At 36.0% G+C, this 27,250-nt stretch overlaps 1 pseudogene; it reads left to right on the forward strand.

Moving 5' to 3' along the window:
* The first annotated feature begins 1,644 nt into the window (after window positions 1-1,644).
* LOC100918273 lies at window positions 1,645-27,250 on the forward strand (annotated as a pseudogene).

Consider the following 27,250-nt stretch of genomic DNA (forward strand, 5'->3'; position numbering starts at 1 on the left):
CACTTGATCCCCAGAGAAGAAATAAGGTAAACAGGTGAAAGCTATTGATTGAAAGCAGATTTTGTGTGTTTAACAGATTTCTCAATTTAAACCTTTTAGAACAGATTTCCCAATTAAAATCCTTGTAAGTATAATAGACTAAAGATGTTAGGTTCCCTATCAAAGTATTTCAAATAGTGATTGGATGACTGTTGGGATGAAATAGAGGAGATTTGAGAATTGCTGATGGATTGAATCAGATCATTTCTGAAGTACCAATGCTGAGATTCTGCCTTCTTTATCATAGACATAAGACCTATGAAACAAGAGAAATACAACAAAGGAAGTTACTAAGTTAAAGTGAAGTCAAGAAAGAATCAGACAATAACATTTGAGAAATTTGTCATGATTTCAACATGTGGAGAAAGTAAAAGTACATTTCTCTAGTTATTTTAGTTTGTCTTTTGTACCATAGCCTGTTGGTGATTAGAAATGTTGATTAATCTGACATATAGGCACATATCTAAGAAGGGCAGTACATATTTGAAAGGTGTGAGAGGCTGGGGAGCTTCTAGTACAGGAATACCCTTCAACATAGATTGTAACTCATGACTTAGTTGCTACATTTGAGATAGTTACTTGAGGTACATAGAAATACTTTCCTTCAGGTCAAACAGGTCAGGTAATCAACAAGCACTGTCAAACATTTAATGTATGTGTCAGTAGATATCCAAAGTCACTGATTCTAAAAATATTAGACTGAGTTCCCGGAGAGCAGGGACTGTCTTTTTCCTTTCTTTCTATCCCTAGTGCTTAGCATATTGCCTGGGACACATTAGATGCTTAAATAAATGCCTACTGACTAACCAATACTCTCTCCATCATGTTATATTGCCTCTTTTAGAAAACCCACTATGGTGCTGTGGGCTTTTATTTATGTTTTGTCTATCTATTTGCAAAATTACAAGTATAGAAGAATATACATTTTAAGTTGCTTAAAAGCAAACTGATTTCAGACACACCATCATACCCATTTTGTGGACTTAGAATCAGATTCAGGGGGAGGTTAACCTGTTACCTAGTTAGTTACTAGTAGAGCTAGGAAATCAAACCAGATCTGCCTCCAAACTAGTATTCTCTCCACTCTCATGTGATATTATTATTCACTTCTTAAAAGGACATCTCAGAATTTCTTTAAGAATAGCAAGTATCTTAGCACATTACCCCCCCCCAAAAAAAAAGAAGAAGAAGAAACAACATTTTTGGAATATAATGACCTATTGCCCAAAGTGAAAAACACTTTTTTGCATGAGGAAAAAAAAAAACACAGAGCAAGTATAAGATTTACCAAGTGGAAACAATTTCTTATTTGAAAAAGTAAATGAATCAGTTAAAACAAAGGTCCTTTTTATTGATGATAAATAGTGAAAGTGGAAGAAACCTGATGATTTTATCCACAAGCCATGGTTATAAAGTGATCACACTTAGGAATCTTAAAAAAGGAAAGAATTTAGCAAAAAAAAAAACCAACTTCAGAAAAGCAAGTTTTTATTTTGATAGGACAGTAAGAAGAAAAACTTTATTTGAAGAAAGTCTAAGAGAAAAAAGTCTCTCTTTTTTTTTTTTAACAGTTTTCTGATCCTATGAACAAACTCTACCAGTAAATTGGAGAGACTTCTTCCTTTCCAAGGTAATCCCTGCACCTCTATTCTTGATTCCATCCTTTTCCACCTCCTCAAGGACCAAGTTTCATTCATCATTTTCTTAATTACTAAATATGTACAATCCCTCACTCTTCACTGGATCTTTTCTTTTAACTTATCAACCAGCTTAGATTTTTCTTTTAAATGCACAAAAGCTGGGATAAAAACAAATATAACGAATTAACAGAGGATGACTAAGAAAAAAGATTGATATAGACTCATAAGAATGTTAGAAATTCTAACATTCAGAAGAAGCAAAAAATAGTAAGAAAAATCTAAATAATAAAAATTGTTTTTAACTATATTGTTAAGATTAAGATAAAAAAAAGAAGTAAGATTGTTACTCTTTGTAGATAGAATGATGAGAACTGGTAACAGAGAGAAGCCTGAGGTATTCAATTCCTACTTTATTTCTGTTCTCTCTAAAACTTAAAAGTATTTTTAGATCTGAAGGTATAGGACAAAAAAGTTAATTAAAGAAAAGTGAGAGAGTATTTAGAGCTGTTCTCAATCAGTTCAAATTACTTGATCCAGATGAACTTCATCCCAGAAAAATAAAATTACTGTTAGGTGTAATTGCTAAGTTTTATTAGACATCTCTGAAAGATTGTGGACTACGTGAAGGGTAGCACAAGATTGGAATAGAACAAATGTCCTTGTGTGGAAAAATGTAAGGCAAGTAGCATCTAAAAACTATAGGCCAGTAAGCTTGACTTAAATTTTTGATAAAATCCTAGAATGTATAGTTTAAAAATTGCTTAGTGTATGCCTAAAAAAAGAAAATCTCCCCAAGAAAAAAATCAAATCAAATTTAAGTGACATGCCAATGACATTTCTGAATAGAATGTTATTGGGGGATATTGACTAATACCTGTCAAAATATTCTTTTTTGAAGTGGCATATTCTATCTAAATCAATCATTATATGCTATTTTATATTCACAAATTTTAAAATTCTGAACATTGTAATTTTATAGGTAAAGTTTCTAAGGAAAGCTTAAGTTTATTGATGTTATAATTTAAAACATTGCACAGAATTTGAGAGAAAACTCTAACACTTTATGAAATTTTAGTTGAAGTAGCAGCAGCAACAGACATGGTAAGATGTAAGAGTAGGAGTTGGAGTAGTGGCTGATTTAATATGAAATTGAGACCTCATATTTCTTTGGGAAAAAAATGCCTGGTTATCTCCTGCCTCAGATTCTTGTCTCCTGCTCGACCAATGTTCTTGACCCCAAACTTGTCAGAATTAAAAAGTTATGGTCCTTTCCTGGAATTTACATTTGCCCAGTGCTCTGCCCCTCTCCATTGCCTTTGTTTCTCGATAGCTGGAGCTCTTTAAAAGTCTCTAGAATTACTTGCTGGATGCTGGACATTTTGAGACAAGAGTCCCATTCAGCTGTCTAGGGGTTGGACATGGATCCTGTTCAGCTGCTAGTCCAAATTCTCCACTATTAAAATATAAAAAACCTAATCTCTGTCTTGCTTCTGTTTTTCTGGCATTATGTTTCATCCTCCTCACTTTGGTATTATATATATATATATATATATATTTTTTTTTTTAATTTTGTGTGTTCTCTGATGGTTATCCTCCTATTTGCTTAAATCCTTCTATGTCTCCTTTTCTAGATTTTCATCCAAGTTGCACCCAAAAGGTCCTAAAAGTCTTTATCTCTGGGCCATCTTCTCCCTCTGTAAAATTTTATTTGATCTCATAAGCTCCTGTGATTTTAATTCCAATCTCTATACAGATAACTTTCAGATCTACTTGAGGTCCTAATCTTTCCACGTCTAATCTTTCATCTCTGCCAGTTTAATTGACATTTGAGGTAGATATCCCATAGATATCATAAACTTAACATCCAAAACTGAACTTAATATATTTTTTCTGTAAAACCTTCATCCTTCCTAACTTTTCTTTTGTTCTCAAGGCTATCACCACCTCCCAGTTATCCAGGCACACAATTTTGGTTTTATCACTTTCTTTATCCAATCAGTCTCTAAATCCTGTCATTTCTATCTTTGTAACATATTTCTTTGTCATTTTCTTCTACTCTCTGATATTACAAATTCATTCTTTTCTCTATCCTTGATAAAGTAAAAAAAAATGTACATTTTACATGTGAAAGAGTGCAAAATTTATTTTCACATTGACCATGTTGCTTAAAAAAAAATGAAAGGAAAAAAATATGCTTCAATTTGCATTCAGAGCCCTTGAAATCCGGCTGGATGCAAGGTTAATCAAGGTTCAAAATTCACACTCAGCAGGCACAGACTTAAGAAGGTAGATACAAATTTGTTACTGCTCAGAACCTTAATTCAAACTAGACAAAAGGAAAGAGGAAATTTATAGCATAAAAGTAATACACAATCAACAAACACAGTGATCACTATAACAATAAAGACAATAAAAGAAATGAACAAGCAAAAAACAAAAACAAAAGCATATAACATACATCATCGCCACACCAAGGAAGCACCAATACCTGAGTTTCTTGTCTGGGAGAATCCCTAGTCAGCCATTTAGGGTCTCAGAGTGGGGGAAAAATGTCCCAAGCAGAGTGTACATTCCCTCCTGGATGAGATTCTCAAAATCCCTTTCCCATTAAGGGTTTTTTCTAGATTGAGAACAAAGAAGGCACTGTGCTAAGTATTTTCATTTAATACATGACTCTTGAGATAAAGCAGCCTTCCACGTGCAGGGTGTTCCATTTCAAGGGACATACCAAGGAGAATATTGTTCCTTCCTTTAAGATGACTGCATTTACTAAGGGAAATAGCTGAACTTTTAAGGTAAACACAGGAAACTTATAATCAATGTACAGGGAGGGTGGCCATTTCTTCCCATGCTACCTGGCGTTCTATCAGATAACTGCAAGAATGTTCTGATGTTCTCAGCAAAAAGTTACATAAAAGATATTGGTGAGACTCACTAGGATTCCTTACATTGGAATTGGACAGTATTTTTTTCATCATGAATTATTTGGAATTGTTGTGGATTACTGTAGTGATTATAATTGCTAAGTCTTTCAAAGTCAGTTATCATTGCAATATTATTACTGTTTATATTGTTCTCCTGGTTCTGCTCTCTTCACTTTTCATCAGTTTACATAACTTTCTCAGGTTTTTCAAAAACCATCTGCTTCATTATTTCTTATATTACAATAACATTCCTTCACAATCATGTAACAATTTGTTCAGTCAATTGCTGCTTGATGGACAATCCTAATTTCCAATTCTTTGCTACCACAAAAAAATTACTATAAGTATTTTTGTACATATGAGTCTTTTATTTTTCTTTAATATTTTTGGGATACAAATCTACTGGTGGTAGTGCTGGGTAAAAAGATTTGCACCATTTTGTAGTCCTTTGAGTATAGTTCCAAATTGTTGTCCAAAATGATTGGACCAGTTCATACCTTCATCAATCATTAACCATTGTATCTATTGTCTCACATTTTCTGCAATCCCCTCATAATCTTAGCAAGTGTATCAAGCAGTGAAAATACATTTTTGGATTTACCTACCACAGCTTAGCAGTAAAATCTTAAAAGATTCTGATACCCTTATATTTGAATTTATTAACAATATATCACTGCCATATACCATTGTAGTCATCAAAAAAAGACACAACACTTAATGTTTATAAATATAGTATTCCAATCCCGCCAATGAAATCTTTTATACATCTATTGTTTGACTAACAAGAAAAATTATATTAAGCTTTTGTTTATTTTTATTGGACCTTTGGTTGTGCCTGTTTATATTAGATTATGTCATGAAAATATGGGGCAAACTCAATTCTAGTATCTATCCGAGGCAAGTTGTTTTTGTCTTCATAATCTCCACATTTAGCATAAGCTCCTCACCTGACCCTGTCCATATATCTAGTGCCTTCATGCTTTCTCTACCATACATCAAAATTGTGTCACTGTGCTCTGTACACAATAAGCACTTTAATGAATTATTTATTCTTATTGCTTCTGAAATCTATTGGTATTTTCATAAAGAATAAAACTAAATAAATAAAAAAATAAAAAAAATTTAAAAAGCTAAAGAAATCGGATTAGTAGAAATTCGCTAATGCAATTTTGTAGTAATTCACACTGAATGAGTTCCCAAGTAGGGAAGATGTGAGGCTCATAAAAAATGGATTATTATTTCAGGAACCATTAATATTAAACACAATAAGCAGCCCTATTTCAATCCTTGCTAAGAAACGAATACTTGTGAAGTTATATTTCTTGAACCTTTTTATAATGAAACTTCATAAATCAGCTTTGCTAGTGGATTTTTAATTTCTAGACCTCATTCTGTGTAATTGTTTATCTCCATAACTTCTTCTTATGACCCATTTCATTTACTTTGAAAAAGAATATATGCAAGCAATGTCCATTGAAAATGGGCTTCTATTTGTTTTGTAGATACTTTATTAGTTATAATATAATTATATTATAACCCATGGCTAAATATAATTTCGGCCAAAATGTGTTTTAGCTTTCTCGGTAGTCTTGTCAAAAAGAGTATTCTTCCCCTAGAAATTTATATTCTAAAGTTGATTAGATACAACTCTACTTAAAACATAATACTATTTTATACTGCTCATAATCTTTTCTGTCCCACTCATATATACCTTTCTGGTTTTTAATTAATGAAAATAGGCTTGTTGGCTATTACTTTATAATATATTTTGAAATCCAGATAATATTTTTGCCTTCCTTGTTCATACTTTCCCCCCACTGGTTTTTATTGAGATTCTAGAGGTCGTCTTCTTCTGAACTAATTTCATTTTTATTTTGTTTAACGTTATAAAAAATTACAAAACAACTTTAGTGTCTAAGTTTGTATATAAATTAAAGTACTATTGTCATTTTCATTATATTGGCATAGCCCAACTTTGGGCAGTTTTTGACCAGTTTGACTAGTTATTTAAATCCCTGTTGAGTAGTTTTGTAAGGAGTTTATTTTGTAAAGAGTTTATTTCTGAAGTTGTAAGGAATACTAACTGATAGGTATGTTGAGAATGGATTGCAGAGGTGAGAAACTAGAAGCAGGGAAAGAAATTAGAAGTCTATTGGAACACTCCTGGTGAGAGGTAAAGACTTGAACTAGGAAAGAAGTCATGTGAGTAGAGAAAAGAAAGCTATGAAAGAGATACCGTGGACAAGATGCAATAAGATTTAGTCACTGATAGGCTTGACAGAGAGGAAATAAACAAAGGTCATTTAAAATTGCATGATTGCAAGGTTAGTGTGCAGTCAATAAAAAGTAAAAAGTATGAAGGAATGACAGTCTTGGGACATGTTGAATTTGAATGAGGAAGTATTAGAAATTAGAAAGAAAATTGGCTGTAGAGTCAAAGGACTTGGATTCAGATCCCATTTCTGATACTTATTATAGTGTGACCTTGGACTTGTCATCTGTAAAATGAGATATGAACCAAAGGCTACAACATTCAAATTTAGTTAGACCTACCATTCTAGTATTTCAATTATTATTGCAAAGTTCTTTAAGTTTCAGGTCTTTTTCTTTAAATGCTTTGTAGTGTTGGAGAAATTAAGGAGTGTGTGTGTGTATGTGTGTGTGTGTGTGTATATATATATATATATATATATATATATATACTGTATGTATATATGTGTATTTGTGTGTATATATATATATATATATATATATAAATATATAAATACTTAAAAATTTTTTCTTCATCTCCATACCCAACAAAAGGGAGATATCATCTTAGTAATTTTAGCCATTAATACTTATATATGACCAGTGACTAAAATCTTAATTATTTTACAAAGATACTGACCCATCTATTTACATATGTCTTCTATTATCCTGGTGATACAATAAAATGTTGGAAATAACTCATATTAAAAATTGTATTTTAATGATTATAGAAAAAGTATTCATCTTCTGTGACTAACAAAGCATTAAATTCCATGATTTTATGTACTCATGACTGCATAGTCTGTGTTCCAAGAATGAATTTTCTTTACTAATATATTTTTTTCTTAAGAAAAATCAGTCTTGGGACTCTAATCTCATGTCCCTGAAAATCTCTGCTTTTGTAAAATTAAGAGTAGCTGAAACTTACACATAATGTTCTAAAACCTTTAATGAAGTTGGATTGTTAAAAGACAACTTGGACACTTGTCCAAGGTTTCTGGGACATCCGGAAGAGTAGTTTAAGCTTTAAAGTATGTTTATATAGTAAAGTAAAATTTCAAACTATAAAATTACAACCTTCTTTTGAATAATTGCCACATGGCAAACTCATTTCAGAGACACATCACTTAGGGGATTCTATGTTAAGAAATTGAACAGAAATGAAAAAAATCACCAATAATCAGATGACTTATAAGTGAATTCTATCAAACATTTAAAGATTAACTAATTCTAATATGAAATAAATTATGTGGACAGAAAGGAAAAAAGTCCTATCAAACTCTTTTTATGAAACAAATATGATATGAATATCTAAACCAGGAAGAGTAAAAACAGAGAAAATTATAGAGCAATTATGTTAATGGCTATGTATGCAAAAGCCTAATAAAATTCTATTTAAAAGATTACAACATATTAAAAAGGTTGTAAATTGTGATCATGGGAGGTTTATACAAGGATTTCAGGAATGGTTTAATATAAAAGAACTATTAATATAATTAGCTATATATACTTATATAGCAATAAGAAAAATAACAAATCATGATTATATCAATAGATGCAGAAAAAGCTTTTGATAATGAACAGCATTCACTCTTATTAAAAATTATTAGAAAAAATAGGCATACATGGATTTTTCATTAAATTGATAAGAAACATTTAGCCAAAACCTTCAATAAGCATTATTTGTAATAGGAATAAGGTAGTAAGGACAAGAATGAAACAAGGATGTCCCTCCACTGTCACTAATATTATTCAGCATTTAATATGGAAATCTAAACAATAGCAATAAGAGAAGAAAAAGAAATAGAAGAAATCAGAATAGGGAATGGAGTGATAAAGTTATCTTTTTTTGCTGGTGATATGATATATTGAGAAGTTGCTAAAGATTCAACCAAATGTTAGTTGAAAGAATTAATAATTTTAGCAAAATAGCAGGATATAAAGCAAAGCCACATAAATCATTAGTGTTTTTATATCAATAAAACTCTGAAAGAAGAGATAGAGATACCTCATTTAACATAATTCTGGGAAATCTAAAATACTTGGGAATATACTTGCCAGAGTAAACTCAAAGATTATATGAACAAAATTATTTTTAAAGCTTTTTATACAAATAAAATTGATTTAAAGAATTGGAGAAATATTAATGATTTATGGGTAGGTAGGGCCAATATGATAAAAATGATAATTTTGCCTAAATTACATAGTCAATGCAATTTCAATTAAATTACCAACAAATCATTTTACTGCACTTAGAAAAATAACCAAAAAAGTTCATTTAGAATAGGAAAAGGTAAAGAATATCAAAGGAAATAATGAGGGAGGAAATTAAAAGAAGGAGCTTTTGCAGTACCAGAGCTTAAATTATCTTATAGGACAGTGTTTATCCAAATTATCTGGTATTGGCTAAGGAACAAAAAGATAGATCAACAAAACAGAATAAATAACTATAATAACCATTTGTTTGACAAATGTAGAGACTTAAGCGGTGGGGATAAGAATTTATTATTTTGTAAAAATCCTTGGCAAAGCTGGAAAACAGTCTGGCAGAATTTGATCATAGACAATAAATATCATATTCCATTTCCCTATATAAGGTCCCAAAGGATACATGACTTAGATATACAAGGATATATTACCAAAAAATTCGAACAGGAACATATTGCTTATCCTATTCATGGATAGGTAAACAATTTGTGAATAAATAATATAGAGAACATTGTGTGGTGCACAATGACTAATTTTGGTTACGTTGAACTAAAAAGGGTTTGTTCAAATAAAACCAATGTAGCCAGGATTATAAGGAAAGCAGGAAATAGGGGTAGGGGTGGGAGAGATTTTATAGATGGTTTCTCAAGATCTTATACTTCTAATATATAAATAATTTCATCAAAACTCTAATAATACAAGTCCTTCTCTAACTGATAAGGAGTCAAAGGATATGGGACTGAAATGATAGGTGGAGAAAGCAACAAAAATTGAAGGCAATATGGGAAAAAATGGTACACTGATTCACCGTTGGTGGCTCTGTGAAGTAATCCAACATTTTGGAGAGTAATATGGATTTTCATAGTGTTGTTAAATTGCTTATTCCCTGTGGTCCAGCAAGGAAAAATGTAATAGTATCAAAAATATATACATAAATAAATTATACATAGATGTGTATGTGTTTGTACATATCACCTCTCGGTGGTGGTAAAGAACTAGAAATTGTGGGGATGCTCATCATTTGGGGAATAGCTAAATAAGTTGTGATATGATTGTAATGGAATACTGCCATGCTACAAGAAATGATAAATTCAATGGTTTTAGAAAACATTGAAAAATTTGCACAAATTAATGAAGAGTGAAATGAACTGAACCAAGAGATGTTATGTGCAGTAATAGAAATACTGTTTTAAGAATGAGTTGGTGTCATTTTGACTAAATATTAACTCAAATTTACTACAAAGGATCAATGAATAAAGATGCATATCCAGAGAGAGAATAAATAAATAGAAGTATGCATAATATGATTTTGCATATATAAGTATATGCACATATAATATGTATATATGAATATATAGATATATATGGTATGTATATATTTAATTTGTATTTTTCTAGCCAATAATAATTTAGAATATTTTTATTTGATTAAAATTATTTTTATTGCATATAATTATACATATATATATACACACTACATATATAAAATTTGTGTCCAGTGGTAGCCGCCATCTCTGGATAGATGGTCTGGAAGAGAGGGGAAAATGTTACATGTTAATTTTATTATATATTTGAGAGGAAAAGCAAGCTGTACATAATAGATTTTCAGTTTCATATTCAATCTTTTTTTTCCTATACTACTTTGTTATAGTAATGATTGTTTTATTAAGTTCAGAATTTTTTTAAAAAGACTATAAAGGTAATTCTTGTGACAAGCAATTTATCTAATTGATTTAAAACCAAGAAATATCCTGTGAATTTTTGCATTGGTAATTTAAAAAATTAAAAATAATATATAGTATTCTACTCATTTTCCACTTTTTAAAAATAGACATACTACAGATTGTTTAATGAATAGCACACTTTTAAAACATTCGGTCTGTGTAGTTGAGTCTGTGATCTCTCTAATTGGGAAAGAGGACATATTTCATTGTGAATGGTAATATCTTTTTACTCCTTTGGACTTTGAGATAATGGAAGACTGTACACACTTTCACTATAGCATATTTTTATTTCTATAAAACCACAAGTAAAAAATGAAGATTGGAGATGAATGGTACATCCTTATTTTTATTTTCGTTAACTTTTAATAGATATTTTCTGTTTTTTTTATACAACCAATTATTTCAAATGCCTTTCATTCCACCTTCCAGCTATCCTTCCCATATAACAATTTTTAAAAGAAAAAAAAACTCAATACAACTATTCATTTCGCTGAAAAAAATTTCAAAATCTCATGCAATGTTTAATATCTGTGGACTTCTCATCTCCATGAAGGGGTAGGTTGGAGTTGTTTTCTTATCTCTTCATTCAAATCCTGCTGAATCTTTTATAACATTAGATATTTTTTTATTGTGATTTTTAAAAATGACATAATCCTTTCCATTTACATTGTAGAATTCACTGAGTATCTTGATTCACTGTTTCAATTCAAATAGATTTTTCTGTGATTTTCACACTCTGTATTTATCATGCACTTTGTATGTTAGGCACATTAATATTTCATTACATTTATGTGCTATATGAATGTCTAGTCATTTTCCAATTGATGAGTGTTTATTTCCAGTTCTTAACTGTAGCAAAAAGTACTGCTATAAATGTTTATGGGGACTTTCTTCTTATCATTGACTTTCTTTGAGTGTGAGCCAAATTGTTTTACCATTTCACAGATCCACCAACAATAAATTAATGTGTTTATCCTTCCACAACCACCCTAAATTTGACTCCTTTAAAGAAATCATTTGTGTATCTTGCAGGATATGATTTGAAATGTCAGGGTTGTTTTGTTTTACATTTCTTTTATTAGTAGTCATTGGATGCATTCTTTTATATGGATGTGTATACTTTGAAGTTCTTTGGGACCTGAGGGATGAGAGGAACTGAGGCACAGGAGAGTGGAGGTGGGGCTTAGCCCCAGAAGGCGGTGTCTGACCCCAGGTACCGGGTCTCCCTCCTCAGTCCTCTCAAAGCCTAGCAGGCCTCCCTCCCTCTTCTCAGACCAATCCCATTATGCCAGGTTCCTAGAGGACCTTCCCCTTCCCCCAGATGCTCAGCGGGGTATAAGTATATGCTATCTAAGAATAAAGTTCTTTCGCTTCACCCCTACCTCCTGGTGGTCTGTCTCTGTGGGATCCGGGTTGGTGCCTGAAGATAGGTAAGTGTGGCCTAGCCCGCCATTTTGCGGATGGTCATTAAGAGTAGCTCAAAGGGGAGCTACAAGGTTAGGGTAGTGGTAAGACACGCTACAAGTAAGTGTATGTGTGTGTGTGTGGGGGGGGTATGATTATGTGTTTGTGAATGTGTGAGTGGGGGTGTATTTGTGAATGTGAGTGGGGGTGCGAGTCGGTGTGTGTGTGTTTGTGAATGTGTGTGTGTGTGTACATTTACATATACACACATGGGGACACTGATCAGTCAGCTCCTGAGGCTTCATGAGGACATGTTGCAGACCCCTGGAGATACGTTAGTTAGATATAACCGTGAGAAATTGTGCTTCAGGAGCTTCAGGGGAGCATGGCCACAGGAGACCAACAGGAGAAGAAGAGACTTTGGGTGGGAGTGGGGTTGGACCTGCCCAAAGAGAGCATCTGATCCTGGGGAATGGAGATTCCTGATGAAGTAAGTGGAGGACCTCCTCAGTCCTCTATAATGTAATAAATGCCACCAGGATGGGTGGGTGTGTGTCTTGGTGCCCTAGATGCCAGGGGTCCAAGGAATCAGCTGGGCAGGGCAGGGGTATTACTGTGTTCCCCCTGTTTTTGTAAAGAAATGACCCATCCATCAGGCCCTGCCAGCTCCACAGCCCATCCTCCCTGTCTGCAGGAATGGTTCCTGCAGACAGGAATGGTTGTAACTGCTAATGTTGGTCAGGTCTGTGGATGGACTGCACTCACCTGAGGAGGAGGTCCGAGGCTCCCAGGGCCCATTCCCTCTGGTTCCTGGATACCTGTGGAGGTAGCAAAGCAACCAAAGTAACTCCATTTTGTCAAGTTCCTCCCTGCAGTCCCTGGTCTTTATCTCAGGGTCCTCTTGCTCCTGCCCTTGAAGGACCACCAGAAGAAGCAACAGCCAAACCTCTTACAAGGTTTGGTCTTACAAACCCATCTAACCTTGGGGGCCTTTAATTCTTTTTTGTTTTCATTCAAGCTGCTTTCATTTTATAGGGGGATAAAATATAAAATAAATTATTATAAGATATAATATACAAAGTAATTTCAAGAGAGGAGTTATGGGTACTGAAAGGAATAGGAAAGACATGATAATACCACTTAAATAAAAGATAGAAGCAGTAGTTATTGAGGAGTATAAGAGAAACATTATGTAGGAGGTGGCTTCTGAGGGGTAGTTTAAAGGTAGTCAGAGATTTAATAGGATAGAAGTAAATAAGTAAGGCCCTTCAGACCTAAAAGATTATCATATAGAGAGAGAGCTAGAAAATAGATTTTGTAGGGAATAGTACAATTTGATTGAACATATGTGAAGAGGAAATGCAAGTAGTAGCCATATTATGGCAGAGAAGTGTTTTACATAGCCTAAGAAGTTAGTTTTTATCTTTGAGTCAATAAGAAGTTGATAAAATATACTGCTGGTGCTGTTGTTATTACTTTTATTATTAGCTTACTCATTCTTCTCATAAGTTTTTTTTTCTAATTGTAGTTTTTTTATTTACAAGATATATGTATAGGTAATTTTTCAGCATTGACAGTTGCAGATCCTTCTGTTCCAACTTTTGCCCTCCTTCCACCCACCCCTTCCCCCAGATGGCAGGTTGACCAATACTTGTTAAATATGTTAAGGTATAAGTTAAATACAATATATGTTTATATGTCCAAACACTTATTTGCTGTATAAAGAGTCGGACTTTGAAATAGTGTACAATTAGCCTGTGAAGGAAATCAAAAATGCAGGTGGACAAAAGTAGAGCGATTGGGTATTCTATGTAGTGGTTCATAGTTATCTCCCAGAGTATTTTTGCTCAGTGTAGCTGGTTCAGTTCATTACTACTCTATTGGAATTGATTTGGCTCATCACATTGCTGAAGAGGGCCATGTCCATTAGAATTGATCATCATATAGTGTTGTTGTTGAAGTATATAATGATCTTCTGGTCCTGCTCATGTCACTCAGCATCAGTTCATGCAAGTCTCTTCAGGCCTTTCTGAAATCATCCTGCTGAAATTATTTCTTATAGAACAATAATATTCCATAATATTCATATACCACAATTTATTCAGCCATTCTCCAGTTGATGGACATCCACTCAGTTTCCAGTTTCTGGCCACTACCAAGAGGGCTGCCACAAACATTTTTGAACATACAGGTCCCTTTCCCTTCTTTAAGATCTCTTTCGGATATAAGCCCAGTAGTAACACTGTTGGGTCAAAGGGAATGCACAGTTTGATAGCTTTTTGAGCATAGTTCCAAATTGCTCTCCAGAATGGCTGGATGTGTTCACCATTCCACCAACAATATATCAGTGTCCTAGTTTTCCCACATCCCCTCCAACATTCTGTATTCTCTTTCCCTGTCATTCTAGCCAATCTGATAGGTGGGTAGTGGTATCTCAGAGTTGTCTTAATTTGCATTTCTCTGATTAAAAATGACTTAGAGCATCTTTTCATATGGCTAGAAATAGTTTCAATTTCTTCATCTGAAAATTGTCTGTTCATATCCTTTGACCATTTATCAATTGGAGAATGGCTTGATTTCTTAAAAATTAGAGTCAATTCTCTATATTTTGGAAATGAGGTTTTTATCAGAACCTTTGACTGTAAAAATGTTTTCCCAGTTTATTGCTTCCCTTCTAATCTTGTCTGCATTAGTTTTGTTTGTACAAAAATTTTTCAATTTGATATATTCAAATTTTTCTATTTTGTGATCAGTAATGATCTCTAGTTCTTCTTTGGTCATAAATTACTTCCTCTTCCACACGTCTGAGAGGTAAACTGTCCTATGCTCTTCCAATTTATTTATAATCTCATTCTTTTTGCCTAGGTCATGAACCCATTTTGACATTATCTTGGTGTACGGTGTCAAGTGTGGGTCCATGCCTAGTTTCTACCATACTAATTTCTAATTTTCCTAGCAATTTTTGTCAAACAGTGAGTTCTTATCCCCAAAACTGGGGTCTTTGGGTTTGTCAAATACTAGATTGTTAAAGTTATTGACTGTTTTGTCCTTTGAACCTAATTCCACTGATCAACTAATCTATTCCTTAGCCAATACCAAATGGTTTTGGTGATTGCTGCTTTATAATATAGTTTTACTGTGCATACCCTTTGATCCAGCAGTGTTACTACTGGGATTATATCCCAAAGAGATTATAAAGAAGGGAAAGGGACCTGTATGTGCACGAATGTTTGTGGCAGCCCTTTTTGTAGTGACTAGAAACTGGAAACTGAATGGATGTCCATCAGTTGGAGAATGGCTGAATAAATTGTGGTATATGAAAATTATGGAATATTACTGTTCTGTAAGAAATGACCAACAGGATGATTTCAGAAAGGCCTGGAGAGACTTACACGAACTGATGCTGAGTGAAATGAGCAGGACCAGGAGATCATTATATACTTCAACAACAATACTAGATGATGACCAGTTCTGATGGATCAGGCCATCCTCAGCAACGAGATCAACCAAATCATTTCTAATGGAGCAGTAATGAACTGAACTAGCTATACCCAGAAAAAGAACTCTGGGAGATGACTAAAAACCATTACATTGAATTCCCAATCCCTATATTTATGCACACATGCATTTTGATTTCCTTCACAAGCTAATTGTACAATAATTCAGAGTCTGATTCTTTTTGTACAGCAAAATAATGTTTTGGTCATGTATACTTATTGTGTATCTAAGTTATATTTTAATATATTTAACATCTACTGGTCATCCTGCCATTTAGGGGAGGGGGTGGGGGGAGTAAGAGGTGAAAAATTGGAACAAGAGGTTTGACAATTGTTAATGCTGTAAAGTCACCCATGTATATATCCTGTAAATAAAAGGCTATTAAATAAAAAAAAAAAGAGGAAAAAAAATATAATATAGTTTTAGATCAGGGACAGCTAGGCCACCTTCATTTGATTTTTTTTTTCTTTAATTCCCTTGAAGTTCTTGATCTTTTGTTTTTCCATATGAACTTTGTTGTTGTTTTTTTTATACGTCATTAAAATTTTTTGGGGGAGTCTGGTATATCACTAAATAAATAGATTAGTTTAGGTAGTATTGTCATCTTTATTATTATATTTGCTCACCCAATCCAACAGCATTTAATATTTTTCCAATTGTTTAGATCTGACTTTATTTGTGTAGAAAGTTTTGTAGTTTTGCACATATAGTTTCTGATTTTCCCTTGGCAGATTGATTCCTAAATATTTTATATTGTCGGTAGTTACTTTAAATGGAATTTCTCTTTGTAACTCTAACTGTTGGATTTTGTTAATGATATATAAGAATGCTGATGACTTAGGTGGGTTTATTTTGTATCCTGCAACTTTGCTAAAGGTGTGGATTATTTCTAATAACTTTTTATTCTGGGGTTCTCCAAGTATACCATCATATCATCAGCAAAGAGTCATAATTTGGTTTCTTCGTTGCCTACTCTAATTTCTTTAATTTCTTTCTCAGCTCTTATTGCCATAGCTAGCATTTCTAATACAATATTGAATAGTAATGGTGATAATGGGCCACCTTGTTGCACTTGTGATTTTATTGGGAATAGTTCCAGTTTATCCCCATTACATATGATGCTTACTGATGGTTTTAAATAGATGCTACTGATTATTTTAAGGAAAAGACCATTTATTCCTCTACTCTCAAGTGTTTTTAATGGATTTTATCAAATGCTTTTTCTGCATCTATTGAAATGATCATATGGTTTTTGTTAATTTGGTTATTAATATGGTCAATTATACTACTAGTTTTCCTAATACTGAACCCAGCCCTGCATTCCTGGTATAAATCCTACCTGATCATGGTGTATTATCCTGGGGGTGATTGTCTGTAGTTGTTTTGCTAATAACTTGTTTAAGATTTTAGCATCAATATTCATTAGGGAGATTGGTCTATAATTTTCTTTCTCTGTTTTCAGGCTACCTAGTTTAGGTATCAGTACCATGTCTGTGTCACAGAAGGAATTTGGTAGGAGTCTTTCATTCCCTATTTTATTTTCAAATAGTTTATATAGCATTGCAGCTAATTGTTCTTTAAATGTTTGGTAGAATTCACATGTAAATCCATCTGGTCCTGGGGATTTTTTCTTAGGGAACTGATTAATAGCTTGTTCTGTTTCTTTTTCTGAGATGAGACTATTTGAGTAATTTACTTCCTCCTCTGTTAATCTGGGAAGCCTATATTTTTGGAAGTAGTCATCCATTTCACTTAGGTTATCAAATTTTTTGGCATAAAGTTGGGCAAAGTAACTCCTTATTTTTGCTCTAATTTCCTCTTCATTGGTGGAAAGTTCCCCCTTTTCATTTTTAAGACTAACAATTTGATTTTCCTCTTTCCTTTTTCTAATCGGATTTACCAAAGGTTTATCTATTTTATTGTTTTTTTTATAAAACCAACTCTTAGTTTTATTTATTAATTCAATATTTTTTTTTACTTTCAGTATTATTAATTTCTCTTTTTAATTTTAGAATTTCAAGTTTAGTATTTGATTGGGGTTTTTAAATTTGGTCTTTTTCTAGCTTTTTAAGTTGCAAGCCCATTTCATTGATCTTATCTTTCTCTATTTTTTTCAAGTAAGCCTCTAAAGATATTAAATTTCCTCTTATTACTGCTTTAGTTTTGGTATGATATCTCAACATTGTCATTATCTTGAGTGAAATTATTAATTGTGTCTATAATTTGCTAATTCACCCAATCATTCTTTAAGATGAGATTATTTAGTTTCCAATTACTTTTTTGGTCTATTTACCCCTAACTTTTTGTTGAATATAGCTTTTATTGCATCGTGATCTGAAAAGAATGCATTTATTAGTTCTGCCTTTCTGCATTTAATTTTGAGATCTTTATGTCCTAATATATGGTCAATTTTTGTATAGGTTTCATGAACTGCTGAGAAGAAAGTGTATTCCTTTCTGTCACCATTCAGTTTTTTCCAAAGATCTATCATATCTAATTTTTCTAATATTCTATTTACCTCTTTAATTTCTTTTTTATTTGTTTTGTGGTTTGATTTATCTAATTCTGAGAGTGCAAGATTGAGATCTCCTACTACTATAGTTTGGTGTCTATTTCTTCTTGCTATTCTCTTAACTTCTCCTTTAGGAAGTTAGATGCTATACCACTTGGTGCATATATGTTCAGTATTGATATTGCTTCTTTGTCTATGCTACCCTTTAGCAAGTTATAGTTACCTTCCTTATCTCTTTTAATTAGATCAATTTTTGGTTTTGTTTGATCTAAGGATGGCTATCCCTGCTTTTTTGACTTCATCTGAAGCATAATAGATTCTGCTCCAGCCTTTTACCTTTACTCTGTACTTATCTCCCTGCTTTAAATATATTTCCTGTAATCAACATATTCTGTTCTGACTTTTGATCCAGTCTGCTATCTGCCTCTGCTTTATGGGAGAGTTCATCCCATTTACATTTAAGGTTAAAATTACTAATTCTGTATTTCTTGCCATCATAATATCCTCAGATTATGCTTTTCTTTTTCTTGCCCCACCCCTCACCCCCTTCCCTAGTATTAAACTTATGGGCCCCACTTGAGTCACATATCTTCTCCCTCTTTAGGATCCTTCCCTCCTCCCTTTGAATCCCTTCCCCTTTCTTGTACCCTTCCCTTTTTACTCTTTTTCCTTTTCTCTTTTCCTCTCCCATTTTTAATGAGTGAGAGAAGATTCTCTGTAAAACAAAAATAGCCATTATTTTCTCTTTGAGCCAGCTCTGATGAGAGTAAGATTCACACAATGTTCCTCCCCCTCTCTAATTTTCCTCAGATATGATAGGTTTCCTTTGCCTCATCATGTGATATAGTTTCCCTCTTTATCTCCACTTTTCCCTTTTTCTGACACTATGCCCTTTCCATTTATGCTTCCCTTTTTCATGTTATATCAGTAAAATCAAATTACACATGTGGTCTTTATGTATATCCACATCAGAAATACAATTCTCAAGAGTTCCTTTTACCTTTTTCTGTTTCTCTTGAGTCCTATGGTTGGAGATCAAATTTTTTGTTTAGAGCTGGTTTTTTCCTTAGGAACAAATTGAATACCTCTGTTTCATTAAATGTTCATCTTCTTCCATGGAAGAAAATGCTCAGCTTAGCTGTGTAGTTTATTCTTGGCTGCATTCCAAGTTCTTTTGCCTTTCAGAATATCAGAGTCTAGGCCCTTCGATCCTTTAATGTTGAGGCAGCCATATCTTGAGTGATCCTATTGTGGCACCTCGACATTTGAATTGTTTTTTTTCCTGGCTGCTTGTAATATTTTTTCCTTAATCTCATAGTTCTGAAATTTGGCCACAATATTCCTTGGAGTTTTTATTTTAGGGTCTTTTCTAGAAGGTGTTCAATGAATTTTCAATGCTTATTTTACCTTCTGGTTCTATTACATCTGGGCAGTTCTCTTTGATTTCCTATAAAATAATATCTAGACCCTTTTTTCATCATAATTTTCGGGAAGTCCAATGATCCTCAAGTTATCTCTCTTATATCTATTTTCCAGGTCTGATGTTTTTCCAAGTAAATATTTAATGTTTTTTTTCTAATTTTTCATTTTTTTGTTTTGCGTGACTGATTCTTGATGTCTCAATGAATCAGTCATTTCTATTCAGTTCTGATTGTCAGTTATTTTCTTCATTAGCTTTTTTTTTACTTCTTTTTGTATATGTCTAATTGAGTTTTTAAATGAGTTGTTTTGCTCTATGGAATTTTTTTTCCATTTCACTAATTTTTTTTTAGTGAGTTATTTTCTTTTTCCAATTCACAAATCTTACTTTCTTGGGAATTCTTTGCCTTTTCCAATCCACAAATTCTGTTTCCCTGGACTTCTTGGGAGTTTTTTTACCTTTTTCAATTCACATTTCAGGAAGTTGTTGCTCTCTTACATAGTTTCTCTTTCCTTTCCCCATTTTTCTCTTAAGGTTTTTAATAATCTCTTCTATGAGAGCATTTTGTGTTGGGGACCAACAATTATCTGGAGACTGTCTGCTATTAGTCTCTTTGGGGTTGAAAACCTGTTCTTTTTCTGTATAGAAACTATCAATTATCCTTTTGATTTTTTTTTTTACTCATTTTTTTAAAAAGCCTGTAGGGTCTGCCTTCAGGGCCAGGAGGTTATGACCTTCCTTTGCAAAACAGGGATAGGTGTATGGAAGGGTGGCTTTCCTGCCAACTGGTTACAAAGAGCAGCAAGGTACAGGAGTTCTCTGGGAAAGAGTTCCCCCACCGGAAGTAACTAGGCCTGGGTTGAGCTGTGGAAGTGCCCCACAAAGAACCCACTGTATGGTTAATGACAGCCCTGGGGCTAGAAGCTGAGCAGTGAAAGTGTCACTAACCCAGGCCAAAGCCCGCTGTGGGGCTCTAGGTATTAACGGCTGATCAGCCGAATAGCCTGGCAGAGACCTGAAATGTCCCTGCCCAGGGAAGCACAGTAGCTCGAAAGTTCCATTGCCCCAGGCCAAGCCGCCACTGTGTAGATTAGAGGCTGCCTCAGGCTGTTCCCCCCTGCCTTGCAGATTTGTAACTGCCTGTTGGATGCACTGTGGTCTGTGCTGTCACTTCTGGTTTTGGGTGGTTATAGCCAGATCTTGTTAGGTTCTGGCATTTTTTAGAGTACATTCTGTCTTTGGCTTTGATTTCTCTGCCGGTTTACTGCTTTGTAATCAAGGCACAGCAGTTAGCCTATGGCAGAGTCGTCTTTATAACTTTTCTAGCCATAGAGGTCACCCCCGCCTCAGTGTGCTCCAGACACTAGTCTCTCCTATCTCCCTGTCTGTGCTGGTCTGTTCCTGCCCTTACGCCAAACCTGCTCTGGCAATCTTCCATATTATCTTTGGCTGGTAAGTTGTTGTGCTTCTAATCTTAGTGAATTTTAGCAGTCAAGCATTATTTTTTAGACTGAATTTAATAGTTGGTTGTGAGGGCATGAGAGGAGCTTCGAACGTCTCGTGTATCTTCTCCACCATCTTGGCTCTGCCCTGGGAGCCTTTAATTCTAAGCCTTTCTGAAAATCAAGAGAAAGGCTAGGAGCCACCAGAGAATCCCTCTCTTCTTTTTCTCTGCATTCAAAAGCCCAGCTTCCCCTCATCCTTGTCCCAGGTTGATTGTCCTTGTGTTCATAACCTGGGAGACTGCTGTTTGGGGTTCTGACACTAAAACTTCTAATTCCATCCCACTTTTGGTGTCTGACTTTGACCCAATCCCTTCTTGGGCCAGGTTTAGGTCATCCAGGTGGTGAATCTGGAGAGTGAAGAGCATCCCAGAAAAGGAGAGGACTTTGCCCTTTTTTTCTCAGCTGGAGACAAGCCTACAAGGATTCCTGAGGGATTTTGGTCCTCCAGGCCTTGCAAAGGCCCTGGCCCTACCCCTGGGGGAAAGACTGCACCCTATAGTATAATGCAGAAGGGTTAGTATTGGAAAGGAAGGGGGTTTGAAGAAGAATACTGCTCCCCTCCTTCTTTTATTCCTCCTCCCTCCTTTCCTCATCCTCCTACAGAGAACCCAGGGATAAAGGGGGTTGGGGATCCGGCAGGGGTGGAAACGAGTCAGCCTCCATGGCTCCTGAGTCAGAGCTCTCCCGCCCATAAGGTCCTCTATGTTCCTGCCTCCCTGCCTCCCTGCCTCCCGCTCCCTAACTAACATATACATCATTCTAGACAGCAGACTGATTGCTTTGGTAGAAGGGAGGAAATTGGCAAGGTGGAGATGGGAAGGGCCCTGGAATGGAGCCCTCAGGGAATTACCAGGGGAAGCCAGAGCCCTGAGACTAAATCCAGTCTGGGATTTAACTGTGAGGACTCGGAGAGAAGCAAAAGGTTGAGGGAGAAGGGGTAATGAGAGGCAAGATGGGCCACTGGAGTGAGACCAGTGTTCCTGGTGGCAGCCAAGCCTGGGAAAGGAGGAAGACTGTACCCCAAAGTCTACCTAGGAGCTGGGGAGAACTGTTAGGATCTTCTTGGAGAGGTTATATTTGGATTCTGAGTCTCTAACTAAGAGATGGGATGGGGAGACTGGACACCTGGGTCCTGATCCAAAGGCTGAAATTAGGACTCCCAGATTTCAGAGGAAAAAGTCTTATGTATGGGAAAGTGTGACCCAGTGGGAAATCTGGGCAAGTTTGGGAAGTGATTGGCAATTTTGAAAAGGTTTGGGGGGGAGCTCATCCAACAGACAGCCTTGGTAGAAAGGTGTGCTCCAGGTAGACCTGGAGGTCATGTACTACAAGGTCAGAAGAGGAGACCCAAAGGCAAGGGGAGCCAGTGGAAGCCAGGAAATATGGGGGATGCTGGCTCAGACCTATCTGGGAAATGCAAGCACAGTTTTGGCTCCCAGAGAGCCTTGTAATCTCAGCTCCAAGGGAAATGGGGAGAGATCTGAGTTGTCATGGAAAACTGGGGAGAGATCTGAGATCCCAGGAAAAAAGGGAGGAGAGATTATGAACTGCCAAGTTAAAAAGGGAGAAAACTGGACTTCCCAGGGAAGGTGGAGCAGTTTCTGCTGCAGGGAAGGAAGAAGAGGTAGGAAGGCAGGTTGATCCCAGCTCAAAGACTTCCTACTTCTGGCCATCCCCATCTGGGTGGGTCTTTTTGGTCCCTAGAGCTCTTTTCTGTCCATCCTTTAGGATGGTTGAGTCCTTTCCTCCAATTACATCCAGAGCCTCAACTTCAGGATTGTCAGTGCCTCTCTTAAGTCCTGCTCCTCATTACATAAAGATCTTCTGCCCTAAACTCCTCCCAGACCTCCAAAATCCTCCACAGTATTCAAATCCCAGATGAACCATCCCTGCCCTGCTCCAGGCTTTTCATCTCTGAGAGCTCCTCCTCCCCCCAGGCCTCCACCATCTTTAATTAAGATAAGCTCTTTAACTGAGTTATAAAGAAAGGTTAGTGAGAACATTTAAGTATATGTGAATGAGAAGAGCATAGACTAAAAGGGATTATAGAGTTTGAGAATTTTGGGGAAAATGGAAAAGCATTGTGCTGCCAGTTGAAAAAAGATTAAATAATGAAATGTAAAATGACACTTCTGTGAACCCAGAACTGGCCAATTTGAGTCTGAGAAATATCTTGAAACCCTCTGACCTTAGAGAGTTATTATCTAACAATCTGTCTGGCAATGACTGTAAAAATCTTCTGACATAGGAATAGAATATTTCTTCCCTTTGACTTTAGGGAAGGTATGTTAGGTTTCTAGAGAATATGAGACAAAAAAAGATTCAAATTTTTTTGTGAATGATATAAGATGGTACCTTACTTGTTTGGGAACAGTTTCATATTTTGACTAGGGGGAGAAAGATCTTTCCTTTATTTAAAAACTAGATAAATGAATGTATAGGATCACAGTTTTGAGATGCTAAACTGATGGATACTCATGGTGAAGCTTCCGAGTTACCAGCATGATGCATATTTCAGTTCAATTGTAAGTATTTCTTTAACTTCAGGTAAAACTTCAAAAGAAAGGAAATCATATAAACATATCCAGACTGAAGTCTGTGTTTTTTTTTGTTTTTTTTTTTTGTTTTTTTTTTTTTAAAGAACTATTGATTGAATAGGAAAAGTTAGAGAAATACTTTTGGAATGGAATGGAATTTTTCATGATTCCATTGATATTCCATGATTCCACTGATATTTGGAGGCTCTCCTGTAGAAAAAAGAAATAGATTAAAAAATCTGATGCCAGGTTTGAAGAGGAGAATTGAAGGCAGCTCCAGAGGGCTTCAAGATTGCTCAGGTTCTAGCAATAAGGTCCTCAGTTCACTTAGGAGTCCTCTGAGGGAGTCTAGAAAGTGAAGATATGTCAGGAGCATTTAAATTAACGTTTTTCTAAACATGATTTTGTGAAGATCGTGTGTTTTTTAAATCAGCAGGAGTCAGGAATTCAGGTTAGGGGAAAACCGGCAGTCTTTATTCTCAGTGAAGAAGGATCGGAGGTGGAAGAGAATCGGCGATAGCAATGTGTGCAGCTGAGTCAAGAAGCTAGCTCGACCAGCAGCCGCACAACCAGCGGCTCAGAGTCTTGAACCCAGGCCCAATCTCTCCCAGCTTCTCTTCCTGTCTCTCTCTCTGCCTCCACCCACCCAAATCGTCATTTCCTATACAACACATCAGGACTTGCACGGAGAGTGGGCAGGGACCATTCTTTATCCAATCATGTATATTAATAGAGTATAGCCCAATTACTATTTAGCCTAACGTACTTGGGACCTCAGTGCATCAACTCAAACCTCAGCCCATTCTGTGAATTGATGAATTCTTTCTAATTTCTCTGTGTACCATAACAACTGTCTGAGAACTAGTCTGCTAAAAAGGAACACAAAATAAGGGCTCTGAAAGAAGAGGGAGTGCTCCCCACTTCCAAAGGCAAACTCTGTTTCTTTAACATTTACAAAGGGCCTTCCCCTGCTAGTAATTAGTAACTTGTAAAGGATGGCAAGTATCTGACAGATCTTGGGTGAACTTCATCTCAAAACCATAAGATTATAGCATTTAGTTTTCTATTGTTGCCATAGATGATTCATTGAAATGAGAACAGTTTCACTAGTTTGGTGCATAGTAAAGTAATGTAACCATCTGAATTTATTTTTTGCTTTCTACCACCTTATGGTTCCTTTCTTTTGCACTATTTTGCTATCTCTTCTTCTAATGCCCATAACCCATTACCTTTTATTAGCTTAATGATGCCTCCCTATTCTGGTTCTATACTAATACTACTATTTCTAAAGCTTTTTAAGTTTTGCAAAGTACTTTACAGATGTTAATTCATTTGATCCTCACAAACAAATCTAGAAGGTAGATATTATTTTTAAATGTTTTATTTCTCCCATAATATGTAAAACCACTTTTTGACCTTCACCTCTTAAAAATCTTGAAGTACAAATTCTCTTTCCTTCCTTCCCTGTCTTTTCCACCCTTTGAAAAGGCAAGCAATTTGATTTAGATTATAAATTTGTAGTCATGTGAAACATAATTACATGCAGATTAAATAAATGAAAGAAAAATAAAATAAAAAGTATGCTTCTTTCACCAGATTTTTTTTTTTTTTTTTTTTTTTTTTTTTTTTTTTTTTGGAGGTGCAGAGGAGCAGAAGTCCAGAGCATTTTTCAGATGAGTCCTTCAGAATTGTCAAAATAGCTAAGTCTTGGGCCGGAGCTGCGGGAGCCCTAGTGGGATTGGCAGCCAGACCAGGACGGCTGGATGGTCGGGACTCTTCGGCAATCGCCTGTGTGAACACGGTGCCCACGGGATCCTGGATTTGGTTAGAAGTCTATCTTGATTTTTTGTGGTACTGGGAATGTTAATTTCCGCCTTTCGGAACTTCAGAAACGTAGTGTAAAGAGAGTCCAACCTCTTCCTCTGTCCTTCCCAGGATTTACTTTCTGGACATTCTAGGACTTGATTTCCCGACACATCTCGGGGCCCAAAGCATTCCATTATGAACACAAGTTTATTCTTCACCAACTCAGCTGTGCAGAGGCTTCTGCTTAGGAAACAGGGGAATGAAGAAGAAAAATGGGCAAAGAAGGCTGTGGAGGGTCTGGTCCAAAAACTGAAGAAAAAGGAGGGTGCAGTGGAGGAATTAGAAAAAGCTCTGAGCTATCCAGACCAGCCCAGCAACTGTGTCACCATTCCCCGATCACAAGATGGCAGGGTGCAGGTCTACAACATCAAAGCGATGCCGCATGTCATTTATTGTCGCTTGTTTCGCTGGCCAGACCTTCAGAGCCATCATGAACTGAAACCGCTGGAAAGCTGTGAGTTTCCCTTTGACTCCAATCAGAAGGAGGTCTGCATCAATCCGTACCATTACAAATGGGTAGAACGCCCCGTTCTTCCACCTGTGATTGTTCCCAGACGCAGTGAATGTGACCCTCAGTACAGCCTGTTATCTCAGGTCCATAACTTGGGACAAAATAAGCCTCACATACCACTCAATGTCACCTTCCCAGACTCTTTCCAACAACCCCACAGCCATCCTTTCCCTCATTCGGCCAGCAGCAGCTATCCAAACTTCCCGGGAAGCAGCGGGAGCAGCACTTATCCACACGCTTCTACCAGCTCAGATCTGGGAAGTCCTTTTCAGATGCCAGTGGATACTCATCCTCCTGCTTACTTCCCTCCCGAAGACCCCATGACTCAAGGTGCCCCACAGCCAGTGGATACAAACGTGATGGCTTCTCCCATGCCTCCAGAAACAACCAGTGGAGATGTGCAGACAGTGGCTTACCAGGAGCCAAAACACTGGTGCTCTATTGTCTACTATGAGCTCAACAAGCGTGTGGGTGAAACATTCCATGCCTCCTCCTCAAGTGTGTTCGTGGATGGTTTCACTGATCCTTCTGACAGTACGAACCGGTTCTGCCTTGGGTGCCTCTCCAATGTTAACCGGAATTCTACTATTGAAAAGACCAGACAGCACATTGGGAAAGGTATTCACCTGTATTATGTGGGAGGGGAAGTCTACGTGGAGTGCCTGCTGAGTGACGGTAGCATTTTTGTTCAGAGCTCCAATTGCAATCACCACCATGGCTTTCACCCTGCCACCGTGTGCAAGATCCCCAGTGGCTACAGCCTCAAGATTTTTAGCAACCTGGAGTTTGCCCAGATATTGACCCAGTCAGTCAACAAAGGCTTTGAAAAGGTCTATGAGCTTATAAAAATGTGCATAATTCGGATGAGCTTTGTGAAGGGCTGGGGAGCCGAATACCACCGAAAGGATATAACCAGCACTCCCTGCTGGATTGAGATCCATATGCATGGTGCGCTCCAGTGGTTGGATAGAGTTCTTAGTCAGATGGGCCCACCTCATGATTCCATTTCATCTATGTCATAAATGCCCCGCTCTCCTCCCCAGGATCCTACCTCTTTGGGGAACGCTTGAGCCTTGCATGTATTTGAAGGATGTATGAGGTAGACACCTTTACAAACTGCCAACAAGCTGAAAAGGAGCCTTGGTAATACTTGACCTCTCTGACCAACTGTTGGATTTAAAAACTAAAACCGTTGAAACATACTGCCGGTAT

This window comes from Sarcophilus harrisii, chromosome 5 (genome assembly GCF_902635505.1).
Source record: "Sarcophilus harrisii chromosome 5, mSarHar1.11, whole genome shotgun sequence".
NCBI lineage: Eukaryota > Metazoa > Chordata > Mammalia > Dasyuromorphia > Dasyuridae > Sarcophilus > Sarcophilus harrisii.